This window comes from Perissodus microlepis, chromosome 7 (assembly GCF_051167445.1).
Source record: "Perissodus microlepis isolate ML-2025 ecotype Zambia chromosome 7, ASM5116744v1, whole genome shotgun sequence".
Taxonomy (NCBI): domain Eukaryota; kingdom Metazoa; phylum Chordata; class Actinopteri; order Cichliformes; family Cichlidae; genus Perissodus; species Perissodus microlepis.
In genome coordinates this window covers 4,844,384-4,868,205 of record NC_140467.1, presented here as the reverse complement: position 1 = coordinate 4,868,205, position 23,822 = coordinate 4,844,384, and positions in this window count along the sequence as shown.

The window sequence follows — 23,822 nt, the reverse complement described above, 5'->3', positions numbered from 1 at the left end:
TCCTAAGTGTCTTTGGGCAAGATAATGAACCCAAAATTGCTCTTGATGAATCCATCAAAGTGTGACTGTATGTGGTAGCAAGAAAGTGCTTAAAAGCATAGAGTATATTTTTGAGTTTATATATATGTGAATGAAGCTTGTTGGATGTAACACTGTGAGTGCTCAGTTAGCCTCCTGAGACCCAGCCCAAGCATTTGTGTCCTCTGTAGTCGACACAAAAATCACGAAAAAAGTTAAACTGAAAAAAATCCTTTTATCCTCAGATCTTAAGAGATTAGATCAGGAAAGCAATACATGAGAACTAGACTATCATTTACCAAACAAGTTCATCTAATGAATGTGGAGCCATTCAAACCAAATGGTACTTAGGTACCATTTGGTTTGAATGCACAGTGCTTCTAACCAAGCTGGTTAGAAGCACTGTGCATGAAGACATTTTTTGGTTTATCTCGTCCATCCATCCATTCGCTTCCGCTTATTCTTTTCAGGGTTGCAGGGGGCGCTGGAGCCTATCCCAGCTGTCGCAGGGCTAACACACAGGACTCGCAGGACTCACATTCACACCTATGAGCAATTTAGAGTTTCCAATTAACCTATCCCCACTAAGTGCATGTCTTTGGACTGTGGGAGGAAGCCGGAGTACCCGGAGAGAACCCACGCAAACACTGGGAGAACATGTAAACTCCACACAGAAAGATGGTGAAATTGAACTTAGGATCTTCTTCGTGAGGCAACAGTGCTAACCACCGTATCACCGTGCTTTGTGGTTTATCTCATGAATATTTAAATATTTTACAGGATAAGTGGAAACCTTGAACTGCTGAGGGGGCACAAAAGAAAAAGTCACAGGTTAACCAAATCTTAATTGCCCCTTGGGGATAAATAAAGTCTCTCTGATTCTGTTTCTCATTCTGACATACAGTAGGATATAATCTCTGGGAACCAAAATTTAGGGAAATCTCTCTAATAACTGCTTAACTTCTCCAGTTCACACCACAAATCATGAAAAATAGATTAAATTACAATTCAATTCAATTTTATTTAAATAGCACCAGTTCACAAAAGGCACTTTATACTGTAGACTTACAATATTTAAAATTTCATTTAAAATTATTAAATTAAAAACAAACAGCAGTCACAACAATTAGAAGACCCCCTATGAGCAAGCACTACAGGCTACAGTGGGAAGGTAAAACTCTCTTTTAACAGAAAGAAACCTCCAGCAGAGCCAGGCTTAGGGAGGGGCACCCAGAGTTTAGTAGTTACTAAAGATAAAATACAGTAGTGGTACATGGAAACAAGGAAAGTGACGTGAGTGAAAAAGAAATGCTTAGTACATCATGGGCAGCATAACAAAGGGATGGTTCATGTCACCTGATCAAAGTCTGATAGGCCCATCAGGCCTTCAATCCAATCTGAGGCCTAAAACTTTTATTACTGTGAAGGAATTCACACAGTCACTATTAGTTCAAGTGAACTTCAAGGTAGCCACACCTTGGATTATACCCTGTCAGAGACCATAAACTCATTATGAAACTGCTTACTGAGTCACTGCATCAAGTGACAGGAGATTCATTTTCACAGAGATTTCTATACAATAAGACTTTTTAATGGGCAGCCCTTTAGAAAGTCTCCATGAGTCATTTCCACACTGGCTTCATTTTTCAGATCCAGAAAGTACATTCATCTTTCATCCACAGTCTCTGATTTGGAGCAAAGTGCTGCACTCATGTCAATCCTGCCACCTCCTGATCCACAAAACTGGAGTAACTCAGTACACAGCAACAGAAACAACCCTTTTTTACTGCTCAGATATTTCCCATCATATTCATCCAAAATTTTAAGCAAAAAAAAAAAAAAGCTTCTGAAATATCAGTTTCCCTCCATTTCTTTTAGTATGTGGCGGCTGAAATCTCATAGACGTTTTATCCACCTTTTCACAAAACGAACAGCATTATCTGTCTGGCTGTAAACTTCTGTCTATTTAATTTAAATGATATGTGTTTCAGAGCCGTGGAGCTGAGCAGCTGGGCTGCAGGTCTGGAGCTGCTCTCTACAATCAGAGTCTGATCACAGACTATCGCAGGTCCTGAGGGGAGGTTTAGTTACCAGCACCTGTCTGTGTGGGTGTGTGAAGAGATGGCCAAGGAAGGAACACAGAAAACATGTTCTCATTGGGTTTAGTGTAAGACATTATTACAATGTCTGGAGAAAAGCGTGGAGATTTTCTGTTTGTCTGATAAAAGCTTTTTTTCTCAACTCTTCCCACGCTTTACACCAATCATCTATAAAACAAACTTTATAACAGCAGTGCAGATAAAGAAAGGAGATGCAAAGTTAGAAGGCGAAAGAGTGGCAGTGAAACTACAAGGGCAAGGTGCAGGTGACATAGAGTCGTGTGATTCTTTTCAAGTGTCACTAAATGCCATCACTCACATGTTTCTGCGAGTTGCATCTGACTGTCAGTGCAACAAATAAGCCAGCAACGTGAAACTGAAGCTGAAACGAATGGCTTCAATAACCTGCAATGATGACCCCAGGCCCAGAGACGAGGAAATTAGTTTACGGCAGAAATTACACAAGAGGAAAGCAAGTGAGAATGAAAGAAAGATAAATGAACACATAAAGGGAGGGAGGGAAAAATTCCAGCACTGATAATATCTCGGGTAGCAGCAGAAGAGTTTGCTTAGAGGGGCGAAAAATTCCCCCGTGCCACACCAAAGCTAACAACATGCCAGGAACAATATATTGGGCTGGTAACGCATCAGAATAATGCACCCTTCTCATAATCATCTAAATGATTTTCAATCAATCTTTCACCCTGTCTTTCTGAAGAAATCAAACAACACCTATAATGTAGACAGATAAGCTTTCCAGGTAATTTAGTATCATATTAGAGGATCTAACATATATGCAACATCTTCTTTTATCTCTAGCCTACTATATTTTTAAATGTATTTTTTAGAATTACATAGCATAATTTTTGTAATTTGTGATTTGACCATCATTTGAAATGTTGAGAAAAAAGGTTCCATTTTGATATTTTTAGGATATGCAGCTGTGAAACAGAAAAAAGGCTATTTTGCTCTGAAAATGCCTTTCTCAGTGTGATGGGATGACAAGATGCAGGCGTGGGAAGCTGGAAAGTCCCACAGTAAGAGCACAGGTTTTCACACAATGCATTCCTGGGGTCCCAGATCCTCTGTATTGTTTCGCTGCATGGCTCCCGCTCCCTGATCACTTCAACAGTATGATATAGACACAGCAGCAAATTATTCCATCAATCATAGCTGAATACAACAGATGTGCATTGCTGAAAGACACTGCTATGCGGGCTCATTTCCATGCAGATATACCTTTACCCTATGAATGGCTGAATTAGATGAGAAGAAGAAATTCAAACCAAGTTAATGGAAAGACACAATATTTTACAAGCTTACTCATGTTCCTTTTATTTCGTTTCTTCCTATTAGAGGAAACCCAAGCAGCAACCTCAGGGGCTGACAAATGAAGCCATTGGGTATGTTAAAGATTGAACTTCCTGGATTGACTAATTCGAGTCACTGAACTTGACCTCTCAACCATGTCTGTGTCTTTGAGATCATTTTCAATTGAATTATCTGACAAATGATATGTGGCCCATCCTGTTTTTGTTAGTGAATGATACATCAACCTATTATCTGACATGTTTAAAAATACTTCCAAACAAATCTAGCAGACAACAGCAATCGCGTAGTTTTGCAAACAAGTCTTGTTCTTAATCTTCTTGCAGTTCTGTTTTTGGTGTTCATCAAGCCCAGAGGGAAACATACAGCTTTTTCTCTTTGCCAACTTTATCTGTTTATTTAGTACTGAAAAGTTAGTGTTGAATAAATGTATCAGCAATATGTAATGCCTGTTGAGGTCAATAAACATATTGCTGAGCAGTAAGAATGAACCAAAAAAAAAAAGAAAGAAAGAGAAGCCATAAAACCAAAACAATTAGTAGCGCAGTAATTCTGTTGTGAGCTCTTACGTATTACTCAAAGTCATTTGATTCTGTTGAAGCTTTTATTGGAAGGTTTGATTTTCTTGTCTAGTCTTAGTGTTATCAGTTAATTTCTGTATGTATGACAATGTTAGTATACAGTCAAGTGCCACTTCATTATGTATACCTTACTAGAACCAGTTTGGATCCCTTTTGCCTTCAGAACTGCACAGTCTTTCATAGCACAGATTTAAAAAGGTGCGGGAAACATTCCTCAGTGATTTTGGTCCACATTAACACATTGCAGGATGGAATCATGCTTTTATGTAGTTTTTAATCAAATTCTGGCCCTACTATCTATTCAATTCAATAAAATTTTATTTATATAGCGCCATACCACAACAACAGTCGCCTCAATTTATATTTTAAGGTAGACCCTACAATAATACAGAGAAAAACCCAACAATCATATGACCCCCCTATGAGCAAGCACTTTAGTGACAGTGGGAAGGAAAAACTCCCTTTTAACAGGAAGAAACCTCCGGCAGAACCAGGCTCAGGGAGGGGCGGGGCCATCTGCTGTGACTGGTTGGGGTGAGAAAAGGTAGACAGGAGTCTATATAGGAGTCCACTCATGGTGTGGAGGAGAGACAGAGATCAATGCCAAATATGATTCAGTGCAGAGAGGTCTGTTAACACGTAGTGAGTGAGAAAGGTGACTGAAGAAGAAATACTCAATGCATCATGGGAATCCCCCAGCAGCCTACACCTGTTGCAGCATAACTAAGGGAGGATTCAGGGTCACCTGGTCCAGCCCTAACTATATGCTTTAGCAAAAAGGAAAGTTTTAAGCCTAAAAAGTAGAGATAGATGTCTGCCTCCCAAATCCAAACTGGAACCTGGTTCCACAGAAGAGGGGCCTGAAAACTGAAGGCTCTGCCTCCCATTCTACTTTTAAATACTCTAGGAACAACAAGTAGGCCTGCAGAGTGAGAGCGAAGTGCTCTAATAGGGTGATATGGTACTACAAGGTCATTAAGATAAGATGGGGGCTAATTATTAAAGACCTTGAGGAGCAGGATTTTGAATGCAATTCTGGATTTAACAGGGAGCCAATAAAGAGAAGCCAATATAGGAGAAATCTGCTCTCTCTTTCTAGTCCCTGTCAGTACTCTTGCTGCAGCATTTTGGACTAACTGAAGGCTTTTCAGGGAGTTTTTAAGACATCCTGATAATAATGAATGACAGTAGTCCAGCCTGGAAGTAATAAATGCATGAACTAGTTTTTCAGCGTCACTCTGAGACAGGATATTTCTAATTTTAGAGATGTTGGGCAAGTGGAAGAAAGCAGTCCTACATATTTGTTTAATATGTGCATTGAAGGACATGTCCTGGTCAAAAATTACTCCAAGGTGTCATGGCCCGGGTGAGTGCGGGGTTTTTCCACTCCGCTGGGCTCCACCTTCAGGCAGAGACGCCAATCAGCTTCCACACCTGGTTCCAATCAAGTCACCAGCATATAAGACCAGCACTCACAACAGACCTCTGCCAGATCGTCTGCTAACTCACGACCCACCTGGCAGGTGGGTAGTTTCCCAAGCTAAACTACTCACATCTCCGCCTGAACGCTGGTTCTGTCATCTGGTTGCTTCCTTTTCATCATTAGACTCCACCTGCCTGCCTCCCTGCCAAGTCCCTTGCTCCAAGTATATTCTGGACCCTCTCTGGACACTCCTCACCCGGAACCCCTTGGACACCCCTCCTCGCATGACACTTTAACCTGCAACACATAAGCCCTAACCACCACAGTCTAATCCTTTGGCTATGATTCACTAGACTGCCACTGACTACTTGTCTCCTATCATTATAGTGACTGCGTACCTCCATCCAAGCCGCTGCCCCTTTTTCCATTCCCAGGATCCGTCCATGAAATCTAGCACCTAGTCATAACACTCAGTCAGAGTTTCATGTTCATAGTTTGACCTCATAGTTCTCAGTTCATAGCTTCCACAGTTCATAGCATTCTCCGTTCATAGCATTCATAGTTTCCTGCTTTGTAAGTTAACTAGGCACTGTAAATAAAGCACTGTGTTCACGCCCGTTTTGCCTCCCTCTGTGTCTGCATTTGAGTCCACACCCACAGCCTGGCCCTCTCGGCCGTAACACAAGGTTCCTCACAGAGCTACTGGAGGCCAAGGTAATGCCATCCAGAGTACGAATCTGGTTAGATACCATATTTCTACAATTTTCAGGGTTGAGTAGAATAACCTTAGTTTTATCTGTATTTAGAAGCAGAAAATTAGAGGTCATCCAGGTCTTTATGTCTTTAAGACATTCCTGCAATTTAAAGTTAATTATAGAGTTCCACAGGGTTCAGTGCTAGGACCAGTTCTGTTTACATTATATATGCTTCCCTTAGGCAGTTATCAGCAGAAGGCATAGCATACATTTTCACTGCTATGCAGATGACACCCAACTTTATCTATCCATGGAGCCAGATAACACACATCAGTTAGTTAGTGTGTGAAGAGGACTCTCCATTTACATGAACAAAATGGAGTCTATTAGATAGATATGATATAAAACAACTGCAGTGCAGTACCTGTAATACCTACAGTATGCTCTAAATGCTATAATAGGATATTATGATTAATAGTATCGAACGCTGCACTGAGGTCTAGCAGGATAAGCACAGAGATGAGTCCACTGTCAGAGGCCATAAAAAGATCATTTGTAACCTTCACTGAAACTGTTTCTGTGCTGTGATGAGCTCTGGAACCTGACTGAAACTCTTCAAATAAGCCATTCCTCTGCAGATGATCTGTCTGCTTTTTAAACAACTAGTCTTTCAAGAATTTTTGAGATGAAAGGAAGGTTGGAGATTGGTCTATAATTGGCTAAGACAGCTGGGTCAAGAGATGGCTTTTTAAGTAAAGGTTTAACTACTGCTAGCTTGAAGGCCCGTGCCGATTATTAGAGATAGGCTGATCATATTTGAGATTGAAGCATTAATTAATGGTAGGACTCCTTTTACCAGTCTTGTAGGAATGGGGTCGAAAAGACACGTTGATTGTTTGGAGGAAGTAATTACTGAAGTTATCCACTTTTATTGAGTCCATGCAAATTGTAGCCTCCATTTCCCACTCTTAGCTGTCAGAGGTGGCACCCAGTATGGTCTCCTGTTTCTGTAGAACATCTGCTTCAAGTTTTGAGATGTTGTGCATTCAGAGATACTCTTTTGCATAGCTTGGTTTTTATTAGTGGTTATTTGAGTTGTTATTACCATCTAAAAAACTCAAATTAGTAATTGTTCTTTGGCCACTGGGATCTGTGTGGCTGTGTATTTTCTCTATTTCTGACTACTCTTTGTAAACCCTAGAGAGATGGCAAAATCCCAGTAGATTAGCAGTTTGTGAAATACTCAAACAAGCACATCTGTGACTGAGAAAAAGGTCTTACTGATTCATTTAAATCACCTTTTATCCCAATTCTGATTCTCAGTTTGAACTTCAGCAGTCTGTCTTCACCATGTCTACATGACTAAATGCACTGAGTCATGGCCATGTGATTGGCTGAATAGATGCTTGCATTAACAAGCAGTTGAACAGGTGTATTCAATGAAGTGACCTGTGAGTAGAAGGGTGTGGTTACAGATAGTATTGTTAAATGAATCATAAGGTCTTTCCACTGGATAAAACTGGATTGCAAACACTTGAAAGTCTAAATGAATAGCTAATCCTGGTCAGTACTTTTGAGCTTTTAGCAAGTGGCCAGCGAAAACTAGAATTTACAGCACAGCCAGCTGACTAGGGCTTGTCTTGTTCACTCGGTGCTCAAGCGTTGTTGAGTAGAAGTCAGAATAACAGTGTGGCCTCATAAAAACTGAACGCTGACTGCTGAATTTTTGTTTGAATTTTTTAACAACATAAATTACACAGCTATAAGTGGCTGTTTTATAACTCCCCTACAGAGAGAGGAAATGGAAAGACCAAAGCTTGAAATAAGAGGAAGTCCTGTTTTTCAAGGCTCAAGGGTCTTTCCCAAGATACACAATGGTCTCCTCTGTTCACATGCTGCACCAAGACTGAGCACAGAGGAAACCTTTTGCCATATATGCTAGACCAACTATACACTTAAAATGCACAATGTAAACAACAGTATTTACAGAGTCAATCTGACTCAGCTAGCAAAAAACATGGGCCTGAGCTATGGTCTAAGGACCTTAGAAAGAAAAGCATCTGGACTTCTTTAAGTTGCTTGAAGACGTTTCACCTCTCATCCGAGAAGCTTCTTCAGTTCTAGGGTCAAATGGTGGAGAGTCCCAGATTTAAGCTCTGTGGGAGCCTCAGCTATGAAAAGGCTTTTTTTGTGCATGAAAGTAACATAATCTCTGCTTCTTGAACTTACTGGGATTTCAATTCAAGTAAGTTTAGTTTTAAAATAAACATCCCTGTATATTTATCCATTCTTTTGGAAAACATTGTGTAAAAGAATCTCTCTCTTTTACACCATGGATGGTGGTACCCCTCCGTGCCAGCATCCTCACTGACTCCTTTTGTTCTCCGTAACCCTGCTTTACCTCTCATATTGACTTAGTTTAAAGGACAGACTCTAAGCTTTGCATCTGACTTACTTACTGACATACGTATATAAAGACAAATTGCACCAACTTTTTGTAAATAAGTTTGAAAATGACAAATTTGAAAATGTAATCTGTGTCCTTTGCGTCACACTGGAAGGACCATGATGTCATCTCCTATGGATGTCATTTTTAATACATATACGCAGCAGTATGTTAAAAACATACACATCTTCTGAACCAATGGCTAAAACATGGCTGCAGATGTCTGGTTTTGTTCCCAAGAGGTGAACTGAGCTGTGTGTGTTCACACAACTGTAATTTGGTGTTTGACTTGTATGAGCTGTGGGAACAAGGAGTAGGTGGCGTAGGTTGACACAACCCCCAAGGAAAGATGAAGAAATTACTCCAGCAGGAGAGATGGAGCCAGATGTTAGTTTTTCAGGTTTACACACGAAAGGCTGAAGTATTAAGTATGCAAGATGAAACTGATTTTGATCCAAATGATGTCGAAATATTGGAAAATGTAGTGCGGAGGTTGTCCATGTGGCATCGCAGTATGCATGAATACATGAATACATGCACACACAAACACACAATAGAGTCTTTCACAAGAACTCAGGCCACACAGTCTCTCTTTTCTTCTATCAATCATCAACAAGAAAGTATGTGTGTGTGTGTGTGTGTGTGTGTGTGTGTGTGTGTGTGTGTGTGTGTGTGTGTGTGTGTGTGTGTGTGTGTGTGTAGCTCGCAAGGAGTTGTGTGTCCACTGTCTGAGCCAGAGGACAAGGAGCAGGGGCAGGGGTGAGAATGGAGATGTTTGGAGGGTGTAGAGGACATAGAGGATGGGTGGATTGTTGGGTAATGAGTCATTGGAGCCTTCTTCAAAGCCTGCTCTCCAGCTCTATCACCCCCCCCCCCTCCAAAACCCGAGCAGGGAGGGTCACTGGAATCCAGACCCATGGCTGGAAGAGCTGAGTAGGCAGGCCACGTACAGCGTGCATACACATGCATGGTAGGAGTACACGCACGCACGCACACACTTCACTCCCTCTGACTAGGATCAGGATTTTGCCACAGAGGACGTGGCCACAGTAACAAAGGCTTCTACTGTAAAAACTTTGTTGGATGATTGTACAGCGTGTGGTTTTCTGTACTTTGTGTAAGCCCAATGCATTTTATTATCTTTCCATAGCAAACTGATAAAACCGTTTTTCATGCCATATGCCTACACGTAAACATAACTGGGTGCACGTGATTAATTTAACCCTTTTTCTTCATCCATGTGTGGTCCTTTACAAATTCAACAAGGAGACAAGTATTTGTTTGGAAAATCAACAACCTGCTGGCAACAAACTCCCTTGTGTGATCTTTCTGTTAATGCTGAAGAGCCTGGTAGCAAGTGCAATGTCTATATAGGACTTCACATACATACAAACACACACAGCAGCTGTGACTTTGTGTCCCAGCTTTCATTCCCCTGTTTATTCAATCAGGAGCAACTGACTTGCTTGAGTGGCCACTGCTGAAAACAATGAGGCACAAGCAGGAAGCAGAGATCAGTCAATATAGCTTTTAACACACTGTGTAAACAGGATCAAACACACACATAATCTTGGTGCTATACTTTATACATAGCTGCCTCGACTATATTTAAAATGCCACTTGTGGCTGCAGAATAGCATGCATGCTGCACAGGTCAAAGGTCACTCCTCTGGGGACACCCTGATTCATAAAAATGTAAAAAGTAATAAAAAATATTTTTCTCTCTTGTTGAGTTTAAGTTAAGGTGGTGATAGGTGTGTAGTGTTGACTTCAATGCTGAGCAAGTGTGCATTTGTCTCGTTAATCCCTGGGACGGGCACTTCAGGACAAGACTCGACAAGAGCAGCAGCGGCTCGAGGTGGAAAACTCACAGGCAGGCAGTGCCGTAACCACAGCAACAAGTCAAAGCGTGACCCTAATGCCTGTCGGTACTGCAATGGCACAAGGTAACAGCTAAGCAGATCCTCCTCTGCCCGTGCATTAATAGGCCATGACTACCTGTCTGCACATGAAGACCACCCAACATCTTTTCCAAAGAATTACATCATATGGTGTAGGTGGCGGGCACAGCAACAGACAGGCAGGGCATTGGTATAACCACACCAAAAAAAAAAAAGAAAAAGAAATCAGCACTTGCCTTAAAGACTTTTCCCTTTTTAGTGACTTAGTCATTCATCCTTTGAATCATCAAAGGCAAAATGTAATGAGTCAGGTTAGATGGAAAGATTGGTTTTTATTATCTATTCTATCACACAGAGATGGCCGAGTAAATAACAATGAGAGATTTAACACAGACATACTTACATTAAGATTTGCAAATACAGGATAGTGCTACTGTAGTCACTCACACCAAATTAATTATTATTATAAAATAAATCTACTGAAAAAGTTAAATGATGAGGACAACATCATGACTCTGACACTTAAACCCATGTGTTTACACAAAATCTTTGTGAAGGGTTATCCCCAGTGTTGGTCAAGTTACTTGAAAAAAGCAATCAGTAACTAATTACTGATTACTTCCCCAAAAAAGTAATCCCATTACTTTACTGATTACTTATTTTCAAAAGTAATTAATTACTTAGTTACTTAGTTACTTTTTAAAAACACGATTTACAACCTGAATAGGTGATAAAGAGATAGATCTTTAAGCCCAATTCTACTTTTTCTACATAATCCATCATACAAAATGTAATCAAATGGAAAAGTCTCTTTTTAAAACTCGTTTTATTAGTTTTAATCTTTTAACTTTATGCATCAAGCAAAAATTTAATTATATGCAACATTCACTGACTGGAAGAAATTTGTTTAATATTTAAACCTATTTTCTGCACATTCCAGCACATAAAATATATTTTTTTTGTGTGTTTACACTCACTCTTTCAAATAGATGCAAGTAAAACACAGCAGAAAATAAATAAAGTCAAAGACTAGCAGTCCTTTTGCTCTATTTTCACCTGTAAAGCAGGAGTGGGGTAGGCGGAGGTTTATCCTGGTGCAGGTGTGCCGCAGCGGTCAGTGGAAGAATCCGCGAGTTTCTCTGTGAATTTCCCATTACGTCATAGCGCACTCGGTGCTTGCTTGGAAGTTTAGGGGTTTTTTTCGCTGTAAAAAGAAGTTTTCTTCCCACGCACAATGCTAATGGACGCTAATATTTTTGTCACTTTTTATGGAATCAAACTTAAAGTAAGGTCAGTACTTCCACGCTTTAAACGCTGCACGCTCATACTCTCTCCGCACTCGATATATTATTCATTGTTGATCTGCAGACAGCTGTTGTCACGAATGTCGCACTCGCTTATGTCACTGTCATGAGACATTCTCGCAAAAAAATCACGGTTTTAGTAACGCAGTAACCCAGCGTTCCTACGGGAAAGTAACGGTCATCTAATTACCGTTTTTGCAATAGTAATCCCTTACTTTACTCGTTACTTGAAAAAAGTAATCTGATTACAGTAACGCGTTACAAGTAACGCGTTACTGCCCATTTCTGGTTATCCCTAATAAAGCTACATATCCACCCATTCATCCATCCATGTTCTTCTGATTTTCCTGTTGAGAGCTGCAATTGAACTTGAGCCTATCTCAGCTGTGGAGGGATGAGAGGCAGGGTACAGAACAAACAGGAGGACGTGCAAATCCTCAAAGAAAGGCCAAAACCACCCTGTGGATTCAAACCGAGGGCCTTATTGTTGTGAGGCAACAGTGGTAACCATTGCACCACCATACCACACGTCATCAAAATAACTTATATGTAAAAGGGCAACTTTCACAATACAACTTGTAAGATTAAAAAGATTAGATTTACTGGTAAATCAACTGCATTTTACATGAGCAGTGACCTGGGAACATTACAAAATCCCTCTCTCTCACCGGTTCACAACACAACTTATAAATAAGCAAAGGCCTAACCACGGGAAGCCACAGGGTTTCTATGTCTTACTTAAAGATGTAGAAAAAATGTGGATGGTGTACTGAAACACAGCTTGAACGCTGAAACATTTAGTTGAGACATCAATAGATCTCAGAAAATATTTGGAGACCAAAAAGAATTAAGAAACAAATACTGCTTTCTTCACTGGTTACTATGTAGCCAAGTAAATGTAAATGAAGCACACAGACCAGCCTTTTTGCTGAAGCATACTAGAGGTTGAGAATTCAAATAGTATAGAGTCCCCTTAGAAAGTACAAGAGAAAGCCAATAAGTGGACTTTGTGCTCTCTCTCTCTCTGTCTCTCACTCTCACTCTCTCTCTCTATCTCTCTTTGAATAAGTCAAAATACATCTCCAATTCAAAAACCAATGCATTCAAACTCAGCTAAGTTAAATGCTTCAGTAACTGTTTCACACACTGCACCGATTTCCTCTACGTGACAGTAGTGGTGTTAAGCTTCAAGAGTTTAGCACCGATTTACTCAGAGAACTTAACCTGACATTATTTAATCTTATATAACAATAATAAGTAGACACATGACACACAATGCCTCAGGGTGCTGCTGACTGCCAGACTCCCTCCCCCTGTATCCCGGAGGCCAAGACAAGTCTGGGCAAGTTCGCTGTCTGTGCCTCCCTGCTGCATTTCAGCATGGCTCAGCCTATTCTGAAAAGGCCTGAAAAAACATCCAACTTGAGTCCTGCTGCCATTACGCCAAAACAAGCAGAACACGCCTCAGTGCAGCTGGCCACTCACCTGGGGAGAAAATACAGAGGGGGGAAGGGTGGGGTGGATATGGATCACAGAGAAAATGAAAGGATTCTTTGTGTTTAAGTATGGGTTAGGATACTGTAAGGTGGAGGGGAAAAGCCTAAAAAATAAACAAGACATCCACTCAAAATAGCTGAAGCTAAGAGTCAAAGTTCCACACTTAGAGATAAGTATTAGCTAGCAATATTGGATACTAGCATGACAGGTACATGATACTTTTTTTATGTTCTAAGCTCCACATGTAGCTCAACATAAAAATTTCCTGAGTTGCAGCCGTGTCACTAGCTGATTAGATATTTGCTAGAGGTGAACAAATCCTGTCGCACTAGTATCGATGTCAGTACTGGCATTGAATCAACAGTAGTGCAATAGGATCGATAAATTCCACTTTTAGCCCACTGAACTGTGTTATATTTTTAATGACAAAACATGCCTCAAACATGCATTATGAAAAATATCTGAACCTTTTTGTGTTGACTGTCACATCCATTTGATTTAAAGCCTATAGCACAACAGAAATGGACCCAAAGTACTTTAGAGACAGGCACCTATACATTCCAGATCGCCAACGAAACCCATGCAGTTTGAAAATACATGAAAAGCTGAAGGATGTGACTTGTTGTATTAACTAATTATTGTGGAAAGCAAAAATCATGGTGCTTTATAGAAGACAGTCCAGAATTTGCAAACTGATGATGAATCATCCCATCACACCCCACTAATAAGCAGCTGAACAGGTGTACCTAATAAAGTGGTGGTGACAGGAAGCTCACATTGATATTCCAAGCATTTGCCTCATTACAGTTCAAATACTTTCTCTGTAAGTTGCAATCACTCACGGAGACACATTGACATTTTTTACAGGGTGTGAGCTACATGGCGTGGGAAATTTTACTTAAGTCAAACATATCTTTTACTTTAGGTGAGGTGTTGTGCTAAAAAAGTTTATCTTTCCAGTAGCTTATGTGAATAATTTAGTTCCAGTACAGTTCCTGTAAGAGAATTGGCATTAGCTTTGTTGTTCAAGTATGTGTACATATACGAGGAATAGAGTTCTATTTTTTCCTTTGCTTTGGATGTAATTTACAGATTAGAAAACCATGAAATACAGAAAATGTGATAAAGATATCTCTAGGAGAAATTTTTGTATACAGCACACTTTGGTACAGCAGCAGATATGGTGGATGTTAAAGTACAGACAAATTTTACTTGTAGCTGTCTCCAAAAAAGAGCAATTTACCAAAGACTAGCATGTTAAAATGTATAATGGAGGTTTAAATTGTTGCAGTTGTCAGGTTTAAAGTCGATATTTGTCCACTAGGCTTCATGTCTGCTAATTAAAGCAAAGACTGTATATAAAAGATGGGCCTAAGCAGCTCCTGATGTTTCTATGACCTCATTAGACACATCTTGATGGTCTGTTATTGATGTTCTCCAGTAGCATTCTCTGGAGTACTCACTGCTTGGAAAAAGAACACAGACACTCTCCCAAGACCTATTATGGACTATCACTCCTTCCGCCAACCCCACACATACAGTTAGACAACACAATGGTCCATCTTACTCCCACTCAGATATCCAGCTAACTCTGCTGAATGGAAACAATGCAAGGGAAGGAGATGACCCTTTGACCTTCATTCAGCTACCAATCGGCTCTCTCTGTAGCTCAGCTCCTGCCATATTCTCATCAAACGTTTCCTCATTCAGGATGCAAAGTGGGGAAAAAGGGCTTCTCAAGATCTAACTAAGAGATGGTGGAAACATCAGCTCATATAGATCAATTGGATCAGAAGAGATAAAACGTTATAGAAAGTGCCTGCCCCGTTACAGTTTTTCAAACAAGACACTGATTCCCCAATAGCTCCATGTGTGTGTACAAAAAGAGTAAACAATCTACAGTGAAAAAATTCATTATCAGGGCAGATTCAAACTTCAAATGGTGACTTGAAGACACGATTTTTAATAGTACTGTACAGAATATTTTAGCCATAACAGCACAATTAGGCACTGGCTTATCAAACAAGGTGGATTTTTAATGGATATAATTATTACTATTGACAAGACGTTCATATCACATTGAGGCACACAAAAAACCCTACAAATAGCTTCAGGGAAACATTAAATCATAATCACATTCCAGCTGTGCAGATTAGGCGGATTCTTTTGGCTAAAACTGACACATGGATATGCCAGGTATTCACGTCTTTACAGTTCAAAGACTTTCTTTGTAAGGTGACAGTAACTAGACTCTGTTGCTGTCGCTCACATGAGCTCACACTTAAGGAAGGCATTACAGGATGTGAACTACATGACATGAGAAATCTGACTTATATATTGTCATGTAGTGCAAGAATAATAGTTTTTTCTAACAGCTGGGATCTGCATAATTGAAACTATCCACAACTAAATCAATGGGAAGAAATCTAAGTAATCTATTACTTCTATACTAGTAATCTAGTATTTTCAAACTATTTTACTGGACTTAGTTGTGATGTTATAGGGAAAAAAAAATTGAGATTAATTGTATGCTAGCAGTGCTTAATAATCCTGCCTCTTAGGCCACAAACAATTCAGTTACCCTCAATGGAGAGGGTAACTATCAGTCCATGTGGTGTCTGGGTGAAGACTTCTGCTTCGTCAAGTTGTGCTCTCAGGCCTGAGCTCGGGGCTGAACACAGTTACTATCACAGATGTGATCCAAAGTTTTTGGTACCCCTCCCAAACACAAGGGAGCAATGAAATCACACTACAGGTTTTTCATTTGTGGTGTGATGCATCATTTTAAATATGCTGTAAAGTAACAAAATAAAGGGGCTCACAATGTGGATTTTTTCTGACTGAATAAAAGGCTTTTTATATTTAAAGACATCTTCACTAAAGACTTGTAGATAATCAACATACATTTAAAGGAAAATGTGTTTGATTTTTCTTATTCGTCTTTCAGAATCAAGGTCTTTGGAGCCTGCTTTGCTTAAGAAAGCAACAAATTGTGCAGCCAGACTGTAAATTGTTGTCTCCTTGCGTTGCCTCCCTCCCAGTCATTTAATTTCTGTCCAGCATGTAAAAGATTTATCAGGCTGACAGCTCAGCCTAGTTACATAAAAGGGAGTTGCTTTGCAAATGTGATACAGTCCCAGTTTGAAAATTATTTACCTACATTAACATCGCCCTCTAGTGGGAGAATTGCAAAGAAAGCTATTTTGCAACACTGGATATGATTTTAAATATTAACGAGAGGCAGAAGCAGAGGCAGGGTTAAAACATTTTACTGTAGTGCTACAGTAGTCAACAGGTATGAATGAAAACACAGGTAATCATCATGTTTTCATCACATATGACAAAAACATCTGGCATGTAGAATTCCACAACATGGCAGCAGTGTAGAAAAGAGCATAATCTTAAAAACTAAAACAAATTAATGTTTAAATAACAGCATTCAAAGAGTCGACTTCTTTCTTCTGCTTGTCCGTCATCTCCTGCTGTGCCGATTGGTACTGGTGAGGAGTTGTTTTATTTTAAAAAGAACAACTTATTACTAAGTGTTTCCATCTAAAACAGTCACTTGAACATGTTGAAGACCGAGATGCACACACAAACCTCCTTCTGTTAAGCCAAAATATTAATTATGTTTTTCTCTCTCTTTGTCCTTATTCCCTCCGTTTCATCCTCGTCACGCTTCTTCATGTAAGTACACACTAGTGTCATAGTCTAGACCAATAGGTGTTGTCCTATCATCCCTTCAGTTACTGCACTACAGGCACACAAATACAAAGACACTCAGTTTGGCTCTCGGCCCTGCCTCGTTCCAATTATCCTTCCTATAAACAGGACTGCTGCCTGTAAACAAGTACTTACTGTTTGTCCTTTCGGATTATAAATACTGTTTTAGTAAATTTAGTAAATGCATCGTCAATAAAATATGAGAAAGTGTACACTGATAGAAAAACACAGTTTAACTGTGAGAAGAGTTTCCTTCTTCATTTGTGTTTTTTCGGGTTGTTTTTTTTTTTCTTTTCTTTTCTTCTTATTTTGGCTTTAACATTAAGGCCCAAAAATCTAAAGTGGAAAGGAAGAAGTAGTCTGAGCGGTGATCACGGGCCTGTGCCCAAAGGGCCTATTGTGGGTACAGACAACACATGTACAGGAACACTCACAGATAAACAGTATTGCAGGGCAATATAAAAGACACTAAAGAATGGTAAAACATCCTCTCTGTCATTTCTTCTTGCTAAATCATTCTCTATCATACATTTCTTCCTTTATTTAAAATCTTCTGAACCGTGCTCATCTTTCATTCCTCCTTTCCTGTTCAAAGTGCTTGGGTGCTCTTTCACTCTGGTTACATTAGGGGGTGCCGTTTTTTCTGCTGATGACTGACAGGATAAGACACTGACAGCATCACACTGTCGTCTATTGTCCTCTGACAAGCCATTTGACGACTCACATCCATGAGGTTCCTACAGAAAGACGAGCAACAACTGTTTGAATGAATTCCAACAGTAATTCATAAAAACAATGTGAATCCCAGCCTACACTCCACAAGGTGTCCCAGGGTGAATGAAGTCAGGAATCCATATTTATGGAGAGAATATTTCTTTTTACCATTTGCTTAACTGTAGCTTAGTTTCTGAATGCTTGGAACACCCAAGTTGTTCTACTCAGATAGAGCAAAGCTATATGCACAGTGCTGTGCAAAAGTCTAAAGCCAAAGGGAAATAGTTATAGAAATGTATTGAAATGTGCAAACATTAATGGAAATACCTTATATAAGGAGAAAACAAGTTGAAAACAGAAAACAGAGAGCTGCAAGGTCAGCTTCTGATTTTATAACTATAGAGAGGGATGCACTACTAGCCTATGTCAAACTGTCTTGCATTTTACTGTCTTCCCACAAACATCGCACACAGCATAGTTTCTATGCTGAATGTAGATGCAGTTATGAGCTGTGAACAAAGTCAAGATTGCATATTTTGTGGTCTGACATTATAGGCTGTGTAGCAGGCAGGCAGGAAAAGGACCCAAAATGCAGGACTCTCAAAGACGGGAATGGAACTCAAAATGCAGCTTTTATTGCTGGCAAAGCCTGGTCACACTGGACCATGACAACCACACAACATGTAGCAGGTAAAACACCACAGAGAGCAAAGGAAAACATAGGGCTTATATACACAGGGGAGTAATCAGGGAATGGGAAACAGGAGGGAGACACAGCTGGGAGAGATTAGGGCTAACGAGACAGGGGGAAGTAAACCTGAATACACTGACAAAGGACTGGGACTATCAAAATAAAGCAGGAAACAAGAAACAAATCACAAAGTCGCAAACTTGACACTGAACTAAACCTACAATAATAATCAAAACAGCACAACTAAAAAATCAGAACATAAATCATAATTTAGAAAAACACCAAATTATAAGAAACAGAAAAAGCTGGGCCAAAATGACCAAGAACCGTGACATGGTCTAATGTTTTGTGCTTCAGGTTTCTCATTGGATTACTCTCTTGCAGAGCTGTAGCACGCACATGAATGAGAGGCGGAAGGCCAGTGTAGTTCCAATTAACAGGGTATTGCCAACTATCCCGCTAATTGCTGAGTTTACTTTTGTCTGTGTGTCATATTTATGATTAAAAACAAATTTAATCAAATTAGATATTGATATTTTCATATGTAAATTGATCCTGCAACATGAAACGCTGGTATTGGAAGTATCGATATTTCAGGATGGCTCCACACATCACTACCCCTTGAGACGGTAGACAGCAGTGAGGAGGAGAGTGCAAGTGTGTCGCAAAAACGCGTAAATATGACTGACACCTGTAAACAAAGCAGCATCTAGCTGCAGTTTAAAGGTATTGGGAGTAGCAGAGCACAGTGCTTTCACTGTAAAATAAAAATAACAGTAAGAGCAGGTTCCACCACAAACCTGCACAGACACATCAGGACTGTTCATCCCATGGTGCAGTTGGGGGAGAGAGGGAAAACTGGCTCAATGTCTACTGACCCTGGAGTGTCTGGTCCCAAATCAACAACAACTGTTGGAGCAGATACTAGTAATGCAAGTATAACACATCTTACTCCAACCCAAAGCAAAATAAGTCAGTTTATACCAAAGCAGATCACCCCAGCCAAATAGCACAGTACCAATGAGGAGTTGGCTAAAATGATTGCCACTGATTTCTAGACCCTTTCCGTTGTGGAGAACATGGTTTTTAAAAAGTTTTATGAAAGCCTTAATGCACACACTACCTAGTAAAAAGACACTGTCCCTTACAACGATCCCGAAACTATATGACACAGAATGTGCATTATGGGAAGACAGGGTGAAATAAGCTCCATCAGTTTGCCTCACAAGTGACTGCTGGACCTCTAGAACCACCTGCTCTTTCATGTCTGTCACCTGCTACTTTACTGAAAATTACAAGATGACATCTTGCCTGCTGGACTTTTTTGACTTCACTGACAGATACACCTCAGAAAACTTGGTAGAGTAGCCATTAAGAGTGGCAAGTAAAAGACAAAGTGGTGTGCTGTGTGAGTGTTAATGCTGCAAACATCACCAAAGCCATACAAACTCTGAAGTGGACCCACCACCCATGTCTGGCACATACATTAAACCTGATGATAAGCGTTTCCTTGAAGGTAATGAAAACAAGGAGCAGACGAGGAACCCATCATCCAACATGGAGAAGACCCACTGAGCTGGTGGCCACAGTCTTTCCACACCTGGTGAAGGTGATGGAGGGGAGACTGTGTATTGTGGCAACATCTGTTCCTTGGGATAGTCTTCTCAAAAACAGGGCAGAAACTAACTAAGAGGAGAAACCGCATCAGCCCATCCAGGGAGAGGCATTTGATTTTTCTGAATGTCAACCTGCACTGAAGACATACTGTTTAGTTACTGAGTTTGGTTCTGTCTCTGTTCTGTGGATTTGTTTGCAGTGTTTTGTTCATCTGTTTTTGTGTTAAAATAAAATTAAAAGTTTGATTAAAATATTAAACAAAAGTAAGAATGCCTGCTTTTGCAACAGAACAAATACACAAAATTAGGCAATTATAAGGCTTCTCATAAAAACACACAAAGTATTCATCTTTGCCAAGTAAGGCTAAAATATGAAGTTACAGATGATAATAAATTAAGAGCCATTTGGGAGCTAAAGAGCTGGCTCTTCTTTGGAAGCCGCACCACACCAACTGGCTCTCTGAAAAGAGCTGAAATTCCCATCACTAATGTGCACCTCAAAGTACAATACTCAAGTCCACCAGTAGGTGGCAACATTACAACATGGGGATTAGATGAAATACCCAGTTTTGAACATTATAATCAAATAAACACATTTGACTGTGACAGCTACATTCTACAAGACATGCTGTGTAAGCAAATACAAACAACGAGAGTTTGGTCTGCACTTATTGAAAGATCATATTCCACAAACTTCGTTTATAAGGTCCACACTGTCTGCACAGTATACAGTGAAGTCTGCAAGTTTTTGAAGTTACATTTTTTTGTGTCCAAATTATTCTGAAGATCATTACAATGAAAGCCTCCAAAAGTTGATTCTGTTAATCTGGACGTAGCGTTTTGTGGGAGAAATGTTTCGTTACTCATCCAAGTGACTTCTTCAGTCTCAGCTGACCAAATCTTATAAACAGCACATTTGCATAATGACTGAAACCAGCCCACTGAAGGAACAATGGGCTGGGAGGTCAGTTCCTTAATCTTAATTATGCAAATTCTCATGACCATTGATCAACAGCCACTGACCAAAACCCACTGATCAAAGACCACTGATCAATGGCCATGAGTACCGTTCACAGAGAGTTGGGGAATGGCTGCATTGTAAGATGGTGAATAATGTACCCTTAGGCCCCCTCCTCGATTCAGAGATGGTCTTTCCCTTTTCACGTAAATGGCCTCCTTGACTCCGAGCTCAAACCAGTGTTCTTATTTCAATTACAATGAAAGGTTAGTTGCCATGTCTGCAAAGCCCTTTATAAAAAAAATGCTTTCATGACATTATTGTGTGTCGGGTGGTGGTCAGGGCTATCAAGAATAACAAGCAAGACATTGAATGCCACCTCTCTGGTGGGGAGGGAGCCTAAGATTGTTTAACTTGAGGTCTGTTCGGTAGCAAATTTAGAAACAATGTTTTAAGTAAGCAAATAAGTTGGTGTTTTAAATAATATGATTGTTTCCTTGTAGGAATCCAGGAGAGATGAGCCCTCTGTCACAGATGGTGTGATCAGTGTAGATGGTCACCTGCAGGTTCAAGGTCATTGTATCATCAACCCACATGCACTGCCACTGTACGTGAGGGAAGTTGCGACAATGTTAAAGACGTTCTTCTGCACTTACATTTGGATCACTTAAATCCATGACAGTCATTCAGGCAGTAGTGCCACGACTCGAAACAAGCCATCCTTAAAATATTAAGAATATTAAACATATTAAACATATTAAACATATTAAACAAGAAACCATGACCCAGAAACATAGATAAACTAAGAGTCACTAAAAGAACTAAACCAATCAAAGCTTAAACCTAAATTGTCTTCTTAATGCAAAGGAAAGAAAAATGAATCCACTCACAACACTGGGTCACATACCCAGCACCGTGACATCACATTACGTTTGAAAGATATGCTCATGTCTCCCCCCACCACTTCCCCTGCCAGTGACAGACGCCCTCAGACATCGGTGCGTTGGTGGTTCTTTGTGTCCGGGGATGGGCGTCCAGGTACACACCGGCTTACTCCTTGGTGGCTGCTTATCGGGGCTTGGAGCCTGGGGCTCGCTCGGGCCACTTTGGGGGTGGGGTGCCCTCGGCCTCTCGGCCTGGGGCTCGGTCACTCTGGCACAGCTGGCTGCCGGCGGAGCTCCCGGGCACGTCACTGCAACCCCCCCTGGCTTATGCTCCGCGGCTGCTGAGTGACCCCTCATCTGGGACTCTCGTCAGCTCTTTCTGGGATAGTGGCGCGGCTGCCCCTCTGTTGGTCTTCCTTGGTCTCTTGTGTTCTGAGGGCCTCTGGATGTCTGGAGTTTTGATCTCCTCCATACCTGCTTCATGCACTGGAGGACGGGGCAGTGGCTCCCCACACCTTCTAACAGATCATTACATGTAGGAACCTTTTAAAAACAAGCGGGTTCATGCTCACAGGTGTACTTACATGCTGCACAATAATGTTTAACACTTAGTATTTACTGTTATATTCCCATAGATCATCATGATGTTGTTTATCCCTTGTTAAATGCTTGTTTTCTTTTTTCTTTCTCAACAGGTGATCCAGGTGATTGATACATGTATTTTTGTCTGCTTATTTTGTTGGTTTTTGTTTTTTGCCCTTTATCCCCGTCCCTCTTCTCCGCTGTTTTCCCCCCTCTTTCTTTCTCCCTTTTCTTTTCCTCATTCAAGTCTGTCCCGTATCTAGCAAGTGAAAATAAAAAATAAAATAAACAAGAAAAGGTGAATCAAATAGACCATTACGGCAAGGCTGGGATGGTCCATTTGGTAAAGTAAATCCGTTGGGCATCTTTCTTCGCCTTTAGACAATAATTCTGATGGCAAAAGAGCCAAACGGGACAGGTAAAAAAAAAAAAAAAAAGAAAAAAAAAAAAGAAAGATATGCTCATGTTTTGTGATTTGAAGATTTCGTATTTACATATTTTCTCTATAAAAAATATAAAAAGAAGAAAAAGCAGCAATTAGAGAAACGATTGTTGTCTAAGTATATCATGCATACAGTACAACAAAATGATAAAACCACAAATTTTACCTTAAAGATTGAATCTGGATGTCTGGTGATTCTTTTTTGTCTGGCCTACAGGAGTAGATAAAGTATGTAAACTGTAAGTTTAGAATTTATTCATATACACAGAGATTTAAAGATCATTTTTAAATCACTGGTGATAGTGGCAAACCTTTTTCAGTAGATAATAAAGCTGATGAGGACACTGAAGAGAATGGGAAAAACTGGTACCGATACACCAACAGCAACACTAGTGATAGCTACAATGTTTGGAAAAATTATGGAGAAATGAAGAAAGACGTCATTAGACATTTGACGTCATTTGAATCAATTCATACGAAAACAAAAAAAACAAACAAAAAACACAATACTGTGATCGATTAGAGTCGTTAAACATCGTGGAATCAATCTGCAGTGTGAAACTATTGTGTGACAGTGAAAGTATGGCACACTCCATGAGTCAGCTCAGTGACATTTACTTTAGTTTGAGTGACAGTCATACTCATTGTTGTTGTTCACTGTCATAGCAGTGGCTGGAGAAAGTGACATGGCACAGATTTATCGATGCACAAGTATGATGAAAACTATTATTTTTGCTAACTGAGAGTGTTTTTCATGCCCTGAGGACAGCGTGGCTTTAGCTTAGGAGGTAGAACAGGCCGTACTGATTGGAAGGTTGGTGGTTTGATCCCTGGCTCTCCCTAGTCTTGGGCAAGATGTTAACCCTAAGCTGCTCTATAAGAGTGTGGAAGTTAGTTAATAAGCATTTAAAAATCATAG